This window comes from Canis lupus, chromosome 36 (genome assembly GCF_048164855.1).
Source record: "Canis lupus baileyi chromosome 36, mCanLup2.hap1, whole genome shotgun sequence".
NCBI lineage: Eukaryota > Metazoa > Chordata > Mammalia > Carnivora > Canidae > Canis > Canis lupus.
This window is the reverse complement of record NC_132873.1, coordinates 18,109,352-18,127,822: the sequence shown is the minus strand read 5'-3', so window position 1 is coordinate 18,127,822 and position 18,471 is coordinate 18,109,352. Positions and strand designations below refer to the sequence as shown.

At 37.3% G+C, this 18,471-nt stretch overlaps 1 long non-coding RNA gene across 1 annotated transcript in view; it reads left to right on the top strand.

Moving 5' to 3' along the window:
• LOC140625299 (uncharacterized) overlaps positions 1 to 18,471 on the top strand; it is a 77,562-nt gene that overhangs the window by 19,049 nt on the left and 40,042 nt on the right. The gene's annotated exons all lie outside the window — the stretch shown is intronic.

The window sequence follows — 18,471 nt, the reverse complement described above, 5'->3', positions numbered from 1 at the left end:
CTGAATTGACTGACAATAGCCTGTTAGATCCAAACAAAGCACAAATTCTGTTTTGTACAATTCAAAGTATTGATTTATTGTACTCTGGTAAAATATGCTCATTGTAGAAATACAGACAATATAAGAAAACAAAAATCACCCCAAGTCCCATCATACACAAATATTGATATATACCGTGCAGAATTTTTCATGTATATACATACATATTAGAAAACTGGAATAGTGCTCTAAATATGACTTTCATCCAAATTTCTCATTTGGATGAGAAATGAGATGGATGAGATGAGATGGATGTACCACTTAATGGTACATTATAAACATTACCACTAAATATTCTTAAAAATCATGACTTTTCCATACATGACTGTACTATCATTTAACCAATTCCCTATGGATGAGCGTTGGAGTTATTTCCCAATTTGGCTACTATAAAATTTGCTGCAATAAACTTAAAATATATAAATCTTTGTGGGTGTCTCTATTATTTTCATTAGAAACTTTAGAAATCAAACATTTTAAAACTCTAATCCACTTTGCCAAAACTTCCCACCAGCAAAGTTATAGCAGAAAGTTATAGCACATTTATATTCCTATATACAAGTTGTTTATAAGAATGTCTCCTCCATTCTCTTGCCAATTTTTAATTCTTGCCAGTTTGATAGGTGGAAAAAAAATGGTATTTCCTTGCTTTAATTTATGTTTTTAAAATTACTAATGGGAATGAACATTTTTCATTTTTATTGGCCATGTGTATTTTTTGTGATCATTCTTATTTCTGAATGCCTTCTCTTCAGAATGAGAGAAGAGCAAAACAACAAAAGACCAAAATAATGTCTTTAAGTTTCCATCTCCAGAAAAACTGAAGAAAGCCCTTAATATTTTTGTCCTCTTCAGACAGGCAAGAAAAATGAAGCTTTTGATTCATTTATTCTTATAGCCATTATTTTTGGATTTATTACCTTAATACTTAAGAAATTTTAATAGAGTACTAGAGCGGAGCTGAAGAAATTTTAAAAGAAATTTTCTGCCAAGTGGATGCTAGTTTTGACACCATCCACTTGGATGACACATGGATTCAAATAGTATTAGTGTCTGATAACCACGCTGATCTTTTCTTTTGAATGCTACTTCCTATTACCTTTCCAGAAAGCCTTGTAGGAATACTATTGAAGCTTAAAAATACCCACTTGCTGGCTTCTTAAAGCCATTAGCAGAAGTTCCTTCTTCTGAAAGTAACTATTCTAGATATAAGGCAGAATTAACAATTATGCTTAATTACTTTCACTCTTGCGTTCATTAAAATCAGGTGTTGTCAGCTAGCTTATTACGACAAAGTCATAACCTTGATTATGGTCATTTCCTTTGACTCTGCCTGAATTTCCTCTCCTTGTGCCAAAATACGCAGATCACATGCTCATCTATAAAAAGCAAAATTCTGCAATAGTTCTTAAAGAACAAACTATATTGCTTCGATAGAGCCTTTCCTGAGATCATTTTATTTTAAAATGTTTTTCTGCTCTGCTATGAATTTTAAACACAAAAAACATACCAAGATCAGCACATGACTACCTTCTCTGTGATCAGGCCCTGTAACTAACCATGCCAACTAGTCCTAATGTGGAAAATGGAAAACCAGATCCTGCTAACAAAAGGGAAATTCCATTTTTCATACATGGTACTGTTCTTACTCCTGGCTCAGTGAGAAATGAGCATTTTGTTTTCTCAGCATTACATTAATGTATTAACAATACAGGTGTTCCAAGATTTACAGTAGGGGCACAAATCACCATGCTCATTTCACTCAAAGTTTGGTCTCTGCTGAAGCAAATGGGTGCCATCTTTCCTCAAAGTAATTGGTATGGAGATGAAGTTCTTGTCTAACAGTCTAGAAGTCAGACCAAAAGAAGTCAGGACTCTCCTTTTCAGGCTAGGCTTAGCCAATGGGTACCATTAGACTGGTAGAAAAGTAACAAGGGAACATGAAAGATGGTTGAAAAGAGCCAATTTTTGCTATCTTTTGGAGGAGAGATCTTTCATCATTTCTCCTTACCTCTGAGCTATTGCACATTTTATATATTCCTTTTCTCATGCTTTCTGGAATAATTTCCTTTAATAGAATAGGATGCCTCATAAATTTTCCTTTAATAGAATAGGATGCCTCAATTACTCCTTCAGGCAAAAATGAACTTTGCCACTACTATATTTTCCCCAACATTTTAAATATTCATACCATTCAAGTATTCAAAAATTATCAGTGAACACACACATACCTTCCACCTAGTTTTATCATTAGCATTTACTTTATCGGTCTTTATCCATCTATCTTAGCCTATATCCGTCTGTCTTAGCCTATATCCATCTGTTGATTCATCTTTTTTGGTGCATTCAAAATAAATTTCAGATATCAGTGTATTTCTCCTAAATACTTCAGCCTGCATATAATTAGAGTTTGCTCTCTATTTTTCACTTGATATACATTTCATTGTATGTACATTTAATAAGTCTTAAATATACATTTATGGAGTATTTCAAATACATATACTTGTGCAACCTTCAGTTCCCATCAGGTTATAGAAAATCATTATCACAGAACATTTCCTACTCTGCTCCTGTCTCTGAAGCAACTACTCTTGAGGTTTTTTTTTTCTATTATAGATTTGTTTTGTCTGTTATAAAAGGTCATAAAGGATTCATATGCTATGTTCTCTTTTGCGTAGGGCTTCTTTCACTCAGAATTATAATTGTGAGATTCATACAACACCCAGTAGTTCATCCCACACCCATCCCTTTTTATTGTTGAGTAGTTTACTGTATGCATAATTTGTTCATTAAATCACAATTTGATGAATGTGATTAATCACATTTTGATGGATATCAGGGCTGTTCCCAGTGTTGGGCTGTTATGAATAAAGCTGCTATGAACATTCTTGTAATGCATTTTGCAAACATGTTTTTATTTCCTTCAAGTAAATACCAACGGGTGGGCTTATTAGGTCACAGGGAAAGTACATGCTTAATTTTATTAGAAAAACTACCAGAACTTGTTCCAAAGTGGTTTTACTTTTTTAATGTTCTTGTCAACAGAGTTCCAGGTGCTCCACAACCTCACCAACATTTGGTGTTGTCATTATCTAATTTTGTCTATTCTCTTGGATGTGGGCACCACTGTATTTCAATATGGGTCTTCTAAGTTTGACACCAGTGCTATTAATGCTCAAAGTTTCTGGCTATTCTCTATCACCTTAGAGAAACAGCGGTCCATGAGTTTTTGAGAAACTATCTTTTTCTTTCTTTCTGGTACTGAGGTAATGGACACAGTGTATAAAACAAAACAAATAACAAAGCATGGTGATATTACCTGACAGAAGCCTGGTAACACTATTGGCTACCATTATACAGAGGACATGATATGCACCGTGTACTTTGCTAAGTCCCTTATAGTAGTTTTTGTCATTTTTCCCCCCAGCAATCATACGAGGTAGTATACCACCCCCAAGTACAAATAAAGCAACTGAAGATCAGAAAGCTAACCAAAAATCTTGCCGATGATCATCTTGCTACCAAGGGGCTTGCCTAACTTATAAAGAGGGAATTTAAAATGCCAAGTAAAAAGATTTAACTTATATAATAGGAAGTACATGCTTTCCACCAACTGGCAAAGACATTCATAATTTCAGTGACCCTCAAAAGGACAAGCAGAGTGAAGTGTTTTTCAGCATTATCTGCAGCATTCACACAACACTGAGTTAATTCATTATCAGACCTCAGGATAACCCCTTAATGGGTAATTCAGCTTCCATACAGTTCATTATCTTTTACTTTTGTTTGCTTCACAGATGGAGTACTTTACAATGTCTATGACAAATTTTCCATCTGGTTTAGATCAACCTCAAACGAAAGTCAAAGAGAGGTATATGCTCCTGTGTATCCCCTGGGATCATGAGGATAGCAAGACTTTTCCAAAAACAACACAAGTTTGGTTTCATAAATTAAACAACAGGGAGAAATAGTTCAATGAATGATAATCACTTATGTACTTAGCCTCTGGTAGCTTCAGGCTAGGTCGTCCTCAGTTATTATTAGACCTTAGTAAGATGGGTATGATGATAGCCAATATGCTGTCAGTTGCATATGCCTTTAAAGAATTTCTTCGTCTGCTCACATTTCATATTTATCTTGTCATTCCCCTCTAAGTGGTTACTAGTGATACATTGCTTTTTAATAATTTTACCTATCTTTATTCACTTTATTCTCACAATAGCTCTCAAATGGGGAATAAGAAAGGAGATTTGAAATGCAGGAAGTTGGTTCATTTGTTTAACACTTAAAAATCCCAATTAGGGCAGTTGCAAAGCTGAAAAAGAGGGTCTTTTTCTTTAAAAAAGCTTTTGGTTATGGACAGAGACAGGTAGATTAATAGATAATTACCTTCAGATGTGAGAAGTCCTGTAGACGATGTGAATAAAGAGTGTTAGGGAACCAGAGAAGAATGGATGGGTAAAGTAGGGTTGCCTCTTGTTGGTAGCAAGGTCTGAATAGAGATACCAGGTGGTCTGATTCTTTGACTAACACTTCTTTCACTAACAAAAATAAAGTTTGCTCTTTATAAATTAATTTTTAAGTATACAGGCTTCCCTCAAAAGTATCTAAGAAGGCTTATAAAAATGTACATGTAAGAAATCTTGCATGGATTTTTGACTCTTTCGAAGTGAATTCATGATATGATGCCTTCAAAAAAACCTGAAAGTTTTTGTTTTTTTTTATTTAAAAAAAATTGTGCATGAACACACGGATGACTAGGTCCATCCCATGATGTCAGGATGCTTAGGAAAGTTTCCAAGGAATAAAGTCCATGGTTGTCCTATTGCCAGTTGTTACTGCCCCCTAGAAGCTAACATGGGAAAAAAGTGTGAAAGTTCCTATAGGCCAATATATGTCCCACTCCCCCTCAGCTTTGTTTAATCCAATCCATACAACCTTCCCTTGAGTCCAAGATTCTTCACTTTTCAAATGTTGTCAGAGTCTTTTTTATTCTATTTTTAATATTTCATGTGTAATCATTTTCATAATTCTTCACTGGTATGGCTTCAGTTACTTGGTATTTCCCTTTAAAGGTTAGTAGCAATCTAGTTTCTGTTGCTTGAGATGGTATCCAGAAAAGGAGGAGGAAGAGAAAGAAGGGAGAAAGACCAACATGCATTCTGAAAGAAAGTAATAAAGCATAGGGATTCAGTGTAGTAAAATCTCATGACAATTTTAGAGGAGAGTTGGGGATGGTATTTAATCTGTTGGATTAAATTAAACCAAATGAGAACAAGCTGTTACTGAGTACTTAACTAAAATGTTTGGTTTTTGTCATCCTTTACCTCTTTCTTTGGAGGATGAATGCATTAAAAACAGCTCCTCTTTTTCGTTCACTTTTTTTTTAAAAGGAGGTGACATTTTCTGGTTCAAACTTTTATCTTCACTTCCTATCAGTCTCAGAGCTTTGAGAAATGTCTTGCTGCCTAGAAATCCCATTCCCTCAACTTACCATGAGTTTCTCATTCTATTCATTTAGGACTTAGCCATTTGAGTTATGGGAATCTATTCTAGTCTTTAACTATTGTATCAGATAAACCCCAATTGTAGTAATAAACTATGTGCCAGATTTACTCTGTACATTCATGGAAAACCATTAAAAAAAAAAACGGTGTTTTGAAACACTCTGCTGGCACTTCAAGCTCTATTTCTGGTATATTTCAACAAAAATCTATTTGTGGATTCTTTTTTACTTCTTACACCTCCCTTTTCCCTTCCCCCTTAAGAATGTTGGAGATCCTGTAAGTTAAATTAATGCTTGATGTAATTTCCTGTAATAGAAGACATAGGCTCCAGCACTAACTATCTTTTCATGGAAAAACAGCTCATTGCCCCTGGATGTGGAGTTACGCCCTTGAATTATGAGTCTGGATCATTGCTGAGTGGATCACTTTGGAGCCAGAAATCAGGGTGGTAACAGGAGAAAGGAGTTGGCAGCTGGAAGAGAGGGAGAGGGTTTGGGAATGAGGGCCAGAACAGTGTTTAAGGAAAGCAGAAATTCAGTGGGGCCAAGGGAAGGACACACAAAGTACATGGAGAGACTTGAGAAACCAGGAGAGATCCTGACTATTCTGAGCTAGACTTTAGCCTACCATGCAACTTAGTATTAAGTATTACTGATCAGTGGAAAATCCCTGGGTTTTAATGCTTTTCAAAAGATGCAAACTATAGTCTTTGGGATGTCAGGACAGCAAATAAGCTGACGATGCAAAGGAATTCTATCTGTGGGATGAGTTAAAAGCAATCTGTTATATTTTTGTGGGTCTGTGCTTATAGGTCTTTCTAAACTCCTCTATAATCTCTTAGGTCTGTAAATTAAGCCTACATGCCAGACTTTCCTGTATTGATTTACCTGTTTATCCTGATTTAGGTCAGGTCAGATTGCTGTACAAATAAGACTTATCTGGTGGTGGATTATCATAGTTTATATTGCTTTGTGACTCAGCCTAAATATACATGCAGAAAACAGTCAAGTTACTAGGATTAGCTGTTCTAAACTTTCAGCAACTGAGTTTTAGTGGATCCAATATTTGAATAAAAGGTCAAATTGGTGGGCTAGGTCTCTTTTGAAATAATCTCAAACTCCATTTTTCTGCGCAAGGCTAGATATAGTCATATAGAATGGGTAACAAGAACACAATAGCCAAACAGTCAAGAGTAATACATCAGACCACACAGTAATATATGTGTATGGCTGGAAGACAGGGTTAAGATGAGCACAGGGAATCCTTGGGATAGTAGCAAATCTTCAATCCACATTCTTGGACTTATCCTTCTCAAAGATTTTTAGAAAGATGAAGGTACTTCAGAAAGAGGGATAAAAAGATATCTGTAGTAGAATAAATCATAATTTTAGCTTTGAGGGGAAGGGAGATTTAAGTTTCTAAAATACTAAAGAATGGAGGGAATTGGGAAGATAATTCCTGTGTAGATGGCACAAGAACTAATCTGGAGCATTCATACACATGTTAGAATGGATTTTCCAATGTTGGCACTATGGAAACTTTGGACTAGATACTTCTTCACTCTGAGGGGCTGTGTACCATAGGATGTTTAACATCATTCCTAACCATAACCCATTAATTGCCAATAGCACTCCCTACCCTGGTTGTGACAACCAAGAATGTCTCCAGGCATTGCCCAACACTTCCTGGGGCACAAACCACTGCACTAGAGCAATCACTAAGACTGGTCTAGATAATAGAGTTTTGATAGTATCTCAAGAAAAATGTAATGACAGACAAAATGGTATAGTAGAAAAGGTGTAGGTTTTAGAGTTGGACAAATAAGGATTCCAAGCTAAGATTATTTTTTCTAAGCAGAGTTTGTCGAAAGAGAGGAGCTGTAGAAATGGAGAGAAAGGGGAATACAACAAATGATCAGTATGAAAAAAATTGATATTTTTCTAAAAAGTTTTATTCTTGCATTTCAGAGAGAAAGAGAGGTTTACCTTATCTTCTAGAATACAATACCATTCATAGAGTGAATCACTTAAGTCTCTTAGTTTATTTGGATTACCTACCCAGTGCCAGGCACTGGCATAGGCACTAAGGATCCAATAGTTGGAAAATAGACTTGGTCTTTGCCTTCCTAATAACCCTAATAATATTTCTGATGGGCCAATGTTCTTTAGCAGGAAGCCATTAATTGAGTAAATCTGGAGAGTTCATAAACTGAGTGTAGCATATACGGTGTTGGGAAAGACAATCTGCATGGAACCTGTGTGTCCCTGTATATTGTTTGAGTGTACTAAGAATATAAGACCATTACCAATCTTTACGAGGGCCATTTTTAAGAATTATGTTTGTAGCAAGTAACAACCAGGGATGAAGAAATGTCTACCTTTGGGCCAAAGAGAAGGCTTGCTTATTGTTTGCTATAAAGCTAGTCCAAGCCCAATGTTCCTCTCCTATAAAGCAACTCACTGTGTACCTAACATTCACCTCTGCACCTCCATGTTATTCACATGGGACTTGGGGGCAAAGGGAACAGACACAGACCTGATGCTTATGCTGCTTGCTGTGCTATGATTAATATAGTCCTTTGTTTCTGAACCAGGCATTTCAAGGCTAACTTATAGAGTAAATTAAATTCTAGATCCTAACAATGGAATCTAGTACACAGGAGCCTTAAGACATTAGCAAGAAAAGGAGGTTTTCACGGTGAATGAGAAGGGACTTCAGTGCTTCATCTGTATAATAGGCCTAGGGAACAGCCAGTCCTAAGTAAAGCAGAAGAACATGGCTCCAGGAGTGATCTCAGGAAAAAAAAAAAAAAAAAAAGTTCTTAAGTGAGCTGAAACAGAGAAGGGGACTTAAACTTTTGATAGAGTTTGAGAATGAAGTATTTATAGACTCTAAGAGATTTCCAGAATTTTCAGTTAACCAATATGATTCATCCTTAAACCAAAGATTACCTTAAGGATGCTCCCTTCCCACCTGAGCCCCTAGTTCAAAATGGCTTCCAGATATCCACTGTGAGTTAGAGAGAAATCGAAGATACAAAGAAGCCAGAATTGAGAGTTCTATCAAGGAAAGAATGTTAGGTGAACATGGAAATGACTGTCAGCAAATAGATTATAAATATAATGAATATGAGGGAAAGTCTTTTACTTTAGTGAACCTGAAAAATGACTGTGGGCTGTGGTACCCTAGAAACCAAGGAAAGAGTATATTTTGAGAAGAGGACAATTAAAAGCAGGAAATTCTACTGAGATGCTAATTAGGAAAAAGACTGAAAAATGCCCTTGGATCTAGTAGTGCCCATTATTGATGATCTTCATGAGGCATTTTACTATAGTAGGAGTGGGAGCAAGAGGAAAATAGAAAAATAGAGGAGTGCATTTGAAACTGCTTTAGAAAGGGTTAAGCTCTATGTCTATAATATGTTTTAGATTATTGATTTTCTTAGATCTATGGCCTATTTCTGCAAATGAACTTCACATTGATGTATAAAAAGGGGGAAGATGATAAATGAAGTTGCTTAACATTTACATGAATCTTCCACTATACTTCTGGAAAACAGGCGTGGGGAGTTTTGTATGGTCCTCAATGCTTATCCAAGAAATTTAAGGCCAAAACCCCTAGAAATCTGGGTTTGAATGGTTACACAACTTCCGGGTTAAATCTTCACTGGATGTTTCCTTTTCTCAACTAAATGCATATAAGATGGAGTCACTTGGAATGCATCATTTTTAACAAATAAAATATCATTAGATACCAAAACATATCCATCTTCACACTAATTAGTCCTTATGTGTATTAGCAGTGGTTGCTTTTCTAAGGAAAGATTTTCAAATCACTTACTAAATTTTACACACATACACATACACACACACACACACACACACACACACACGAGAGCAGAAGCTCAGGAGAATCCCTGCTTGTCATGAAAAGAAAATTAAGAACTCAAAGTAAAGGGTTTGCACATTTTCATAGGGGAAAAATGTAGACCATAAGTTCACTTTTTGTTATAAAATATGATACATTTGTTTCTAACACAGAATTCAGGGATATACTTTTTCCATATAAAACTTGCTTTTCATTCTCGAGAATGGAAAAGTACCAATAATATTTTTAAAGACAAAGGCGAACACATGTTTCAGTTAAGTGAGACTATGAAGGTAATCTATCTGAAGAAGAGAGCCTATTGAAATGAATTTGCAGAAGTAAGACAAGCTATTTTGGAAGCATAACTGGGATGAAGGTCTGTCTCTCCAGGTGGCCTATTTCCTGAAGATGAATATTCTTGCTATGGGTAACTTGTCTTTACTTAGATACCATGAGAATCACATGCTCTTATTTACCTCTGGGGAAAGTCCTACGTTAGATAAACCCCTGGGAGAATTTCCCCATAACTTCTAGTGCAGTCTGATTGAGGGTTCACTATGTGTTAGGAACAGTGAAAGGCACTTTACATATATCCTTATATTGATTTATCATGACAGTTTAAGATTAGTACTATCAGGCTCATTTTTCAGTTATGCAATGTAAGGCCGAAGAGTTTACACTACTTTATTAAACTCAGTGTTTGTAAGTGGTAGAGCCAGGATTTAAATCAGGCCTGGATACTCTAATTTAAAGCCCCATGTAGCAATGTCCCCATTACATTTAAGGGTGCATCTCCCCTTCAACCCTGGATTATCCAATTTGGTGTGTCCATAACCCCCAAGCTAGGATCATGGCAAACACAACCACACTTCATCTCTTCCTCATCACTACTCAAACACTGGTCTTTATACCTTGAAACACTTTCTTTTGTGAAAACATGACAGTTTATATTCTCCCTTCAGCTACTACCTAATGGACTTAGGGGGTCTCATGTTCTTCCGTAAATATGATCTCTCCCATTTGTATGTGTAGGTGACCTGCTCTTGCTTGTTGTTGTTGGTTTATTTGTGTTTCTCCAATTTGGAACTTGCAGTCCTAACCCTCAGGACCTCAGAATATGATCTTATTTGGAGAAGGGGTCTTTACAGAGGTAATCAAGTTAAAATGAGATCATTAGGATAGCTCCAGTAGGACTCAGACTTCCAGGCTCCAAAATTCTGAGACATTTCTATTATTTAATCCACTCAATTTGTGATACTTTGTTATTACAGCTGTAGCCAACTAATATACTGGCCCAACATTGCCCTGGTAAAGGTGCGGTAGACTAACAGCCCCTTGCAAGTAGCTGGACTAATGAGAGGAGCTTCTGACTCTAAGAGTTCTGTTGGCCACACTCTTTACCTTTCCCCTCACCTTAACCTCCTCTGTGCTGTACCTCTACGTACATTTGCTGCTTTACTTAGTGCCCTGAAAGAATCTGTCAACATAGCTCTTGCTCTTTCTCCTCCAGAGAAAGGGAATAAAGTGGGGTGGTGGTAGTAGGGAGAGGAGCTAATCCGGAAATACCTGAGTGCTCTTTGAAGGGCTTAGCAATAATTTGTGCTTTATCACATTCTTTAACTTCAGTGGGACTGGAGCTTGGTCTTGAACCCTCATCAGCTTTGCTGAGGTGCTGACCACCAACCCAATCTTAATCTGTTTCTTCCTCATTCTAGCTTTAGTTCCAGTACCCTCCAAGCCATTTAGGGAGTCCTGCCTCATCTTTGATGGATTCTTGAGCTAATGTGTTGTAGTGGGGAAAAAAATAAAATCTTTTTACCTTAAGATTTACCCCACCATTAAATCAAACTACTGGATAACAAAGCAAATTAGATTAACGTTAACGTTAGTAGTTACTAACTACTGAGCTTGTGTTCTATACATTTTATATTATTTAAAATGCCACACAACCTTACATTATGATCCAAATTTCATGTTTTTATATTATCCCATATTCATTTATTCAATCACTCATAGCGTGTACCTACTGTTTTAGGTATTGGGAAGACAGTGGCGAACAAATCAGAGTTCCTATTCTCATGGAGATTAACATTTAGTAAGAGGATATAAAACCGTTAATAAACATGTGTACACCAGGTAAAATGCTAGGATGTACAAAGAGATGAGGAGTGCTAAGGGGTGAGGTATTATAAAGGAGAATTGGGGGAAGCCTCTCTAATAAGGTGACATCTGAGCAGAATTTTGAAGGAAGGGAGAGTGTTAGCCTTATAAATATCTAAAGAAAGAACTTTCAAGGCAGAGGAGCATCTTCCTTAGATTCTGGGAATTGCAATGTAGCCGATGTGGGTCAAGGTGGTCAGGGCTGGAGTAGAATGAGAATGGTAGGATTTGAGGTTAAAGAAGCAATAGGGGATCATCTGGTAGGATCACAGGGAGGATTTTAGATTTTACTCTAAGATGGAAAGTTATTGAAGCTGTTTGAGCAGAGGTAGGATATATCATGATTTAGCCTTAAAAAGAATATTCTAGGGGATCCCTGGGTGGCGCAGTGGTTTGGCGCCTGCCTTTGGCCCAGGGCGCGATCCTGGAGACCCGGGATCGAATCCCACGTCGGGCTCCCGGTGCATGGAGCCTGCTTCTCCCTCTGCCTGTGTCTCTGCCTCTCTCTCTTTCTCTCTCTGTGACTATCATAAATAAATAAAAATTAAAAAAAAAAGAATATTCTAGATGGTCTGAGAAGTGGCTGTTATAGGCCATGGGTGGGAAAGGTGAAACCATACTGGAGGTTATTGTAATAATCTAGATAATAGATGGACTAGGGTGGTAGAAATAGAGGTGGTGGGAAATGGTGGCAGTTTGGGGATATATTTCCAAGCTTGAGCCAATAGAATTTTGCTGACATACTGGATGCGGGATATGAGAGAAATAAAAGTCAAGGATGACACCAAGTTGCTTTTGGTAGAGGAAGTTTCCTTTTATGGAGCTGTGGAAAATGGTGGGAAGACCAAATTTGTGGGGGTGGAAATGAAGCGTTTAGTTTCGTACATGTTAACTTTGACATGTAAGTAGAGCTGTTGAATGGGCAGCTGGAATTGCAAGTTTAGAACGGAGATGCAGCGATCTTCAGTAGTCTATCCAGGATCACACGGCTATTAATGGGGGTGGTAGTGCTGGTAATGGTGACATTTGAACCTAGGTAATCTGGCTTGCATCTAGTTCTTAAGAAACCGCAACTTGAATCGATTCCATGCCTTTATTATGCAATATTTTTGTGTTTATAGGTATATTTAGATATATAGACATACTATGTATCTAAGCTATAGGTCTCTAGTGTACCTAATCCCATTCTTATAGACTGCTTGGTCTCATTGTTCTTCCGTCTCATTGCAGATTTACTGTTGAAATCAATTTACCTTCTAAAAAGGAGTAGGATTCCAGCTATATGCTAAAAAGGAAAATTGTTAGATAAATGACAATGCCCCCTCATACTCTTGGACTCTGGTTCCATTTGCAAGGAGTAGAATGAAGGAATAGAAATAACGTACCACTACTTGCCTATTAGAATGGTCCAAATCCCAAACACTGATCATGCCAAAGCTTGACAAAGATATGGAGCAGCAGAAACTTTCACTCGTTGGTAGGAATGAAAAATGGTACAGCTACCTTGAAAGACAATTTGGTGTTTTCTTACAAAATTAAACATGCTGTTACCATACAATTCAGGTGTCACATTCATTGGCATTTACACAATGGAAAACTTATATCCACCCCAAAACCTGTATATATATGTTTACAGTAGCTTTGTTCATAACTGCCAAAACTTGGAAGCAGCAAGATGTCCTTTGTGGATAAACACATACATTGTAGTCTATTTGGGTAATGAAATATTACTCAGGACTAAAAAGAATGAAGGAACAGTTTCTCAGGAAGTCCTTGACTGACAATGACACCTTCCTTCTGGACGATCTTAAAAATTTTCATGTTTCTTTAGGCTTGTTTCATTTGAACTAAAACACAGAAGACAATAGTATTTATAAGAAATATTAAGAATCAACGTGGATGGAACTGGAGGGTATTATGCTGAGTGAAGTAAGTCAGTCGGAGAAGGACAAACATTATATGTTCTCATTCATTTGGGGAATATAAATAATAGTGAAAGGGAATATAAGGGAAGGGAGAAGTAATGTGTGGGAAATATAAAGGGAGACAGAACGTAAAGACTGCTAACTCTGGGAAACGAACTAGGGGTGGTGGAAGGGGAGAAGGGCGGGGGGGTGGGAGTGAATGGATGACGGGCACTGGGGGTTATTCTGTATGTTAGTAAATTGAACACCAATAAAAAATAAATTAAAAAAAAGAAATATTAAGAACAGCAAAGCATCTTGTTTTAAGAGACATCCTGAATGCTTGTTTGTATACTACATATCCATTGTTATAAAGAACAGTACTGTGAATAGAACTTACTTGTGCATATCTACCCATAAAGATATTTAAATAAATGGAGGATTATTTCTTACCCATTCCGAGAACAGTGGTTGAAACTCAATTTCCCTGGAACTATTTTAGCACAGAATAGAACGGAGGTAACAGAAATTCTGCTCACTAAACTAAGCTAGTTTAGAGTTCTTCCAACCCAGTATCCTCATGTCATAGATGAGGGAACAGAGAAAAGGTGGTGGCAGGGCTGAAAGGGGAGTCTAGACTCCCTAAACCCTAGCCTCGCTGTGCAATGGAGATAATGCACTATCTTTTAACCAGAAGCTGGTCTGCTGATTACAAGGCCTTGTTCCATTAATTCCATGTATTCCTTTACCAGACTTAATGTCAGTTTTGGATATTATTACCACTTCATGCTTCTGAAATCTTGTAGTTCTTACAAGCTGTGGCCTATTTCACAGCTGTTCTGGATAGGTAAGAAAAACAATATTCCAAGTTGCTTTGTACCTTTTCTCTGACCCAATCACGTGGACATCCCCCTGGAGTGTTCCAGTCTGTGGAGTTTCAAACAGTTTGCACTCTTGTCCATCCAGTTCATTACGTCTTAGGTATTCTGAGGCTCAACTTCGTCTCAGTCCATCAAGAGTTTATGTTCTAGGAGAGAATTTGAGATCGACTTCTTCCCTATTATACTTAATGTGAAAAAGTGCCAGTGGAAATAAAAGAGCTCATACATCTAAATGATTTAAATTAAGTAAAATAAAATTTTCCACTCTTTTGAATTAGGCCATTAAAACTATAGCTTAGTCTAAGTACAGTATTAATGAGCAATATCGAAAGGAGAGTATTAATTTTGCATTTCCTGACATGAAAATTTAAAACATGCAATTTTAGCTTTGCTTTAGGTAATATTTTGTATTCCCTTGACTTTTATTTGGGGACATCAGGAAATAGGGTAAAAAATGGGAGAAGTTCAAAACTTGATGCACAGAGCTCTTATTTAGAGATAGGTTACCCTCTTATCTGGATTGCATATCACAGGCTTAAACCAGATGTAGGATTATGTGGCATTTCATACCATCAAAGTATTAGTGGTGAAAGTGAAAATGAAACAGACCTTTTAGACCTGTTGGTTTAATATATTCAACATTTTTAAGTCCAGTGAAAAATGGTTTAATAAGGATAGACAAGAATACAAAGATGGTAGGGACATCCTCAAAGCAAATGGGACCCCTAGTGGTTGGGTGGATAGCCTATTTACATCCCTTTATTTTTCTTTTAAAGATTTATTTTAGAGTTGGGGGGAGGGGCAAAGGGAGAGAGAAAGACTCTCCAGCAGACTCCCCACTGTGTGGAGCCCAATGCAGGGCTCAATCTCACGATCCTGAGATCATGACCTGAAACAAACAAACAAACAAAAAAAAAAATCAAGAGTTGAACATTCAAATGACTGTGCCACTCACGTGCTGATCACATCCCATTGTTAATGGGGTCCCAGTGTTGGTGCAGTCTGGCATCCCCCATCCTGCTCAGTCATATGTAAGGTAAAACTCTGAATCTCAGCTCTTCAGAGCTCTGGAGAATCCCTGAGACTATGGGAAGACTGTCCTCACCAGCACAGGCATCTTGAGAGGTCTCATGGTTTTCCTTTGGCCTTAGACACCACTGATCGCATTGAATCAGAGGTGTAATGTTACGTATCAGAGGCCTTTCCAGCCACCAGAGGATCCTAATCTAGCACCTGCTATCTTGAAACAATGGCCATGTCCTTTAATCAGGCAATCCAATTAGCCACACATAAATTAGGAAGTCGGTGTACCTAAAGCAATTCATCTGCAAAAAATTTAAAGCCTCCCATATGAATTTGCAATCAAGGAAAACCGCTTTCGTTTTTTAAAAATGGAGAGTTAGACACAGGACAGAACAAGGCAAACATTTTCAACTTCAAGTGTTGCCTAAGAGATTCTAAAAGTACCCGCCAACATTTTGTTTGAATAAGTTGTGAGAGAGAGGAACACAGAGGGTAAGATTGGTAGTTTAATTGCAGGATGTTTCCTAACAAGCGATGGGAAATATTGTATTTGATAAAAAATAGAGGATGTCTTATTTCCATTGTTATCTAGTCTTGCAATGAAAGATGGCTTGTCATAGCCTGCAGCACTGTCAGTCACAAAGGAGCAAAGTTAACCTGCGGTTTCCAGATCTTCCCAGCACCCAGCTTCTCAGAGAGAAAAAAAAAAAAAAAAACAAAAAAAAACTAGAAGCCTGCATGGCAGAGCACTGATACTTATTTTTCCATTTAGTCCATACATTATTCTTTACCATGCACAAACCACCTTGGATTTAAAGATACCTTAAAATCCTACCATATTCCCTCTGTCGGAGAGGAAATTCTACTGCCTCTCTTGTAGTGTTTCCTTACTTGGTTTGTATAATTTTAGAAAAATACTTAGAGTCAAATCCAAACTTCATTTTATAAATGAAGATTCACTGGCTTCCAAGGTAAAATGATGTATTTAAGATTAACACAGTTATTAAAAGACTAGAGATTAAATTTTAGAGTACCTGACTCTGTGGCCTGTGCTTTATAATACTACTGTGAACCAAATTGGATAAGAAAATTGGTCAGGGATGAGGTTACAATTTTCAGGACCTGTATTTATAGACAGCTCTATGAAATATAAAGAAAGATTATCCAAGGTCCCACATAAGAGGGCATCACAGTCTCAGGGAGATCTTTGAACAGCATGGAGAGAATTGATTTCCTCATCCAGGAAATCCGGGTATAGTTTAAATGTGTGTTCCCACACAGGAGGGCACATGCAGGGAGAAGCCTGGCATGGAAAAAGAGGAAGGGAGGGTGTACAGCTCTGGGAACTCTACAAAGCCATGTCAACCTTGGGCTAGGAGTAGGAGAATCTTGGAATAGCATACATCTTCTCATAGACTGAGCCAGAAATAGTGATCAGAGACTGGCTAGCTCAGAAGCTGCTCTCAGACAAGATGTAATTTGTAGGAAATAGCTACATACTAAACACCTCTAAATAAGAAGATTAAAAAAATATACATACATACTGTAACTATGTTACACTGGATTTTATCAGCTGGGCTAAGGCTCAAAACTAGGTTTCTCAAAATCCCCTCGCCTACATAGTTCCAAGTTAGAATTGATCAAAAGAGGAACTTGTGTGATATTTGGAAAGCAGAATTTTCCTAGGTTATCAAGGTCAGACACTGTGGCCATCAGATAGAAGTGTCCAGTAGGCCCCACCACCTCCTCCTCTGCAACAAGTTTGTCATCTGATTCCTGGCAATACTGATCAACAGTGGCCCCAGGTCTGCCACCAGGAGCTTAACTACAGACTCACCAAGGGGACATACACACAGAGGCAATAGCCTCGCAGAAGCGGCAGTTATCACGGCCTTTCCATGAGCTCTCCCACCCAGGTCCTATTCTGGTGGTCAGACAGGCTTCCCTCTCCTTCTCTAGGTCCTCTCTGGTGCACATGTGGATAGTGAGGGAGGTTGCCCATATGTGGGAGGAGTGAGAGTATATGGAACTTTTTGTACTTTTCACTCCATTTTACTGTGAGCCTAAAACTGCTCTAAAATAAAGTCTATGTGTAAAGATTCTAAAAAAGTTTTCTTACATAGAATTTAAAGTTACAAAATATAGACAAGAATAGAAGCCAGGCAAAGATAACCACTCATATCTTAGGGTATTGTCACCAAGTCTTTTTCTCATCTGATGCATACATAGAAAAACTTTGTGTTGGGTTTTTTTTTTCTTACTTTTTACAAATTGGGGTCACCTGCATATTCTTTTACATTCTTCCTTTTTGCTGAATACTGTTACACTTTTATTTATCATTAAGCATACTTTAAAACAGTGCTTGATTACATGACATATGATTCACTTAAGAAATTCCCTGGACAGTTAGGCTGTTTTATCCTTTTGCTGTTATAAATAATGTTATGAACATTTGTTTCTATAAATATACTGTGCTTTTTTGTCATATCCTTGGGATAAATCCTGGGAAATGGAATTTCTGAGAAATGATGATAGGATATTTTGAAGACAGTTGATATGTTGCCTTCTACAAAGGTTGTGTCCAGCTATACTTTCATCAGCAGTGTATATAGAGCCTACTTTTAGCCATTTCCCCCCAGAGATTGTTAGGGTTGGTGGAACACATTTACCTTATTTTCTCATGCTATTTTTCTCACTGGAAAAATGAAGCAAAAATATTTCCCAAGCTCTAATCTGTAAGAAACGAGAGTTATGCATAGAATAGTAATGGCCACTATAACAATACTTTGATAAGGGTTCTTAAGTAGAGAATGTCATAGTAAGAAAATTGCCCATAACTTTAGAGGAGGCATTGAGGAGGGTGAGAAGAATGGGGATTTAGGGTATGGTCAGAAAAATCCACCGTATCACTCATGTTTGAGCTCATATTTCAGACAGAGATATCATCCTAAGGAATTCCTGTAACTGTTTCGCCTTGGAAGGAAAAGATGGAACAAGGACATAATACAGCATTAGGCATCTAAAGGGCATTCACATGGTTAAGAAATTAAAAGTAGAACTCCAGCTAGATCTTGTACATCTAGGACTTGT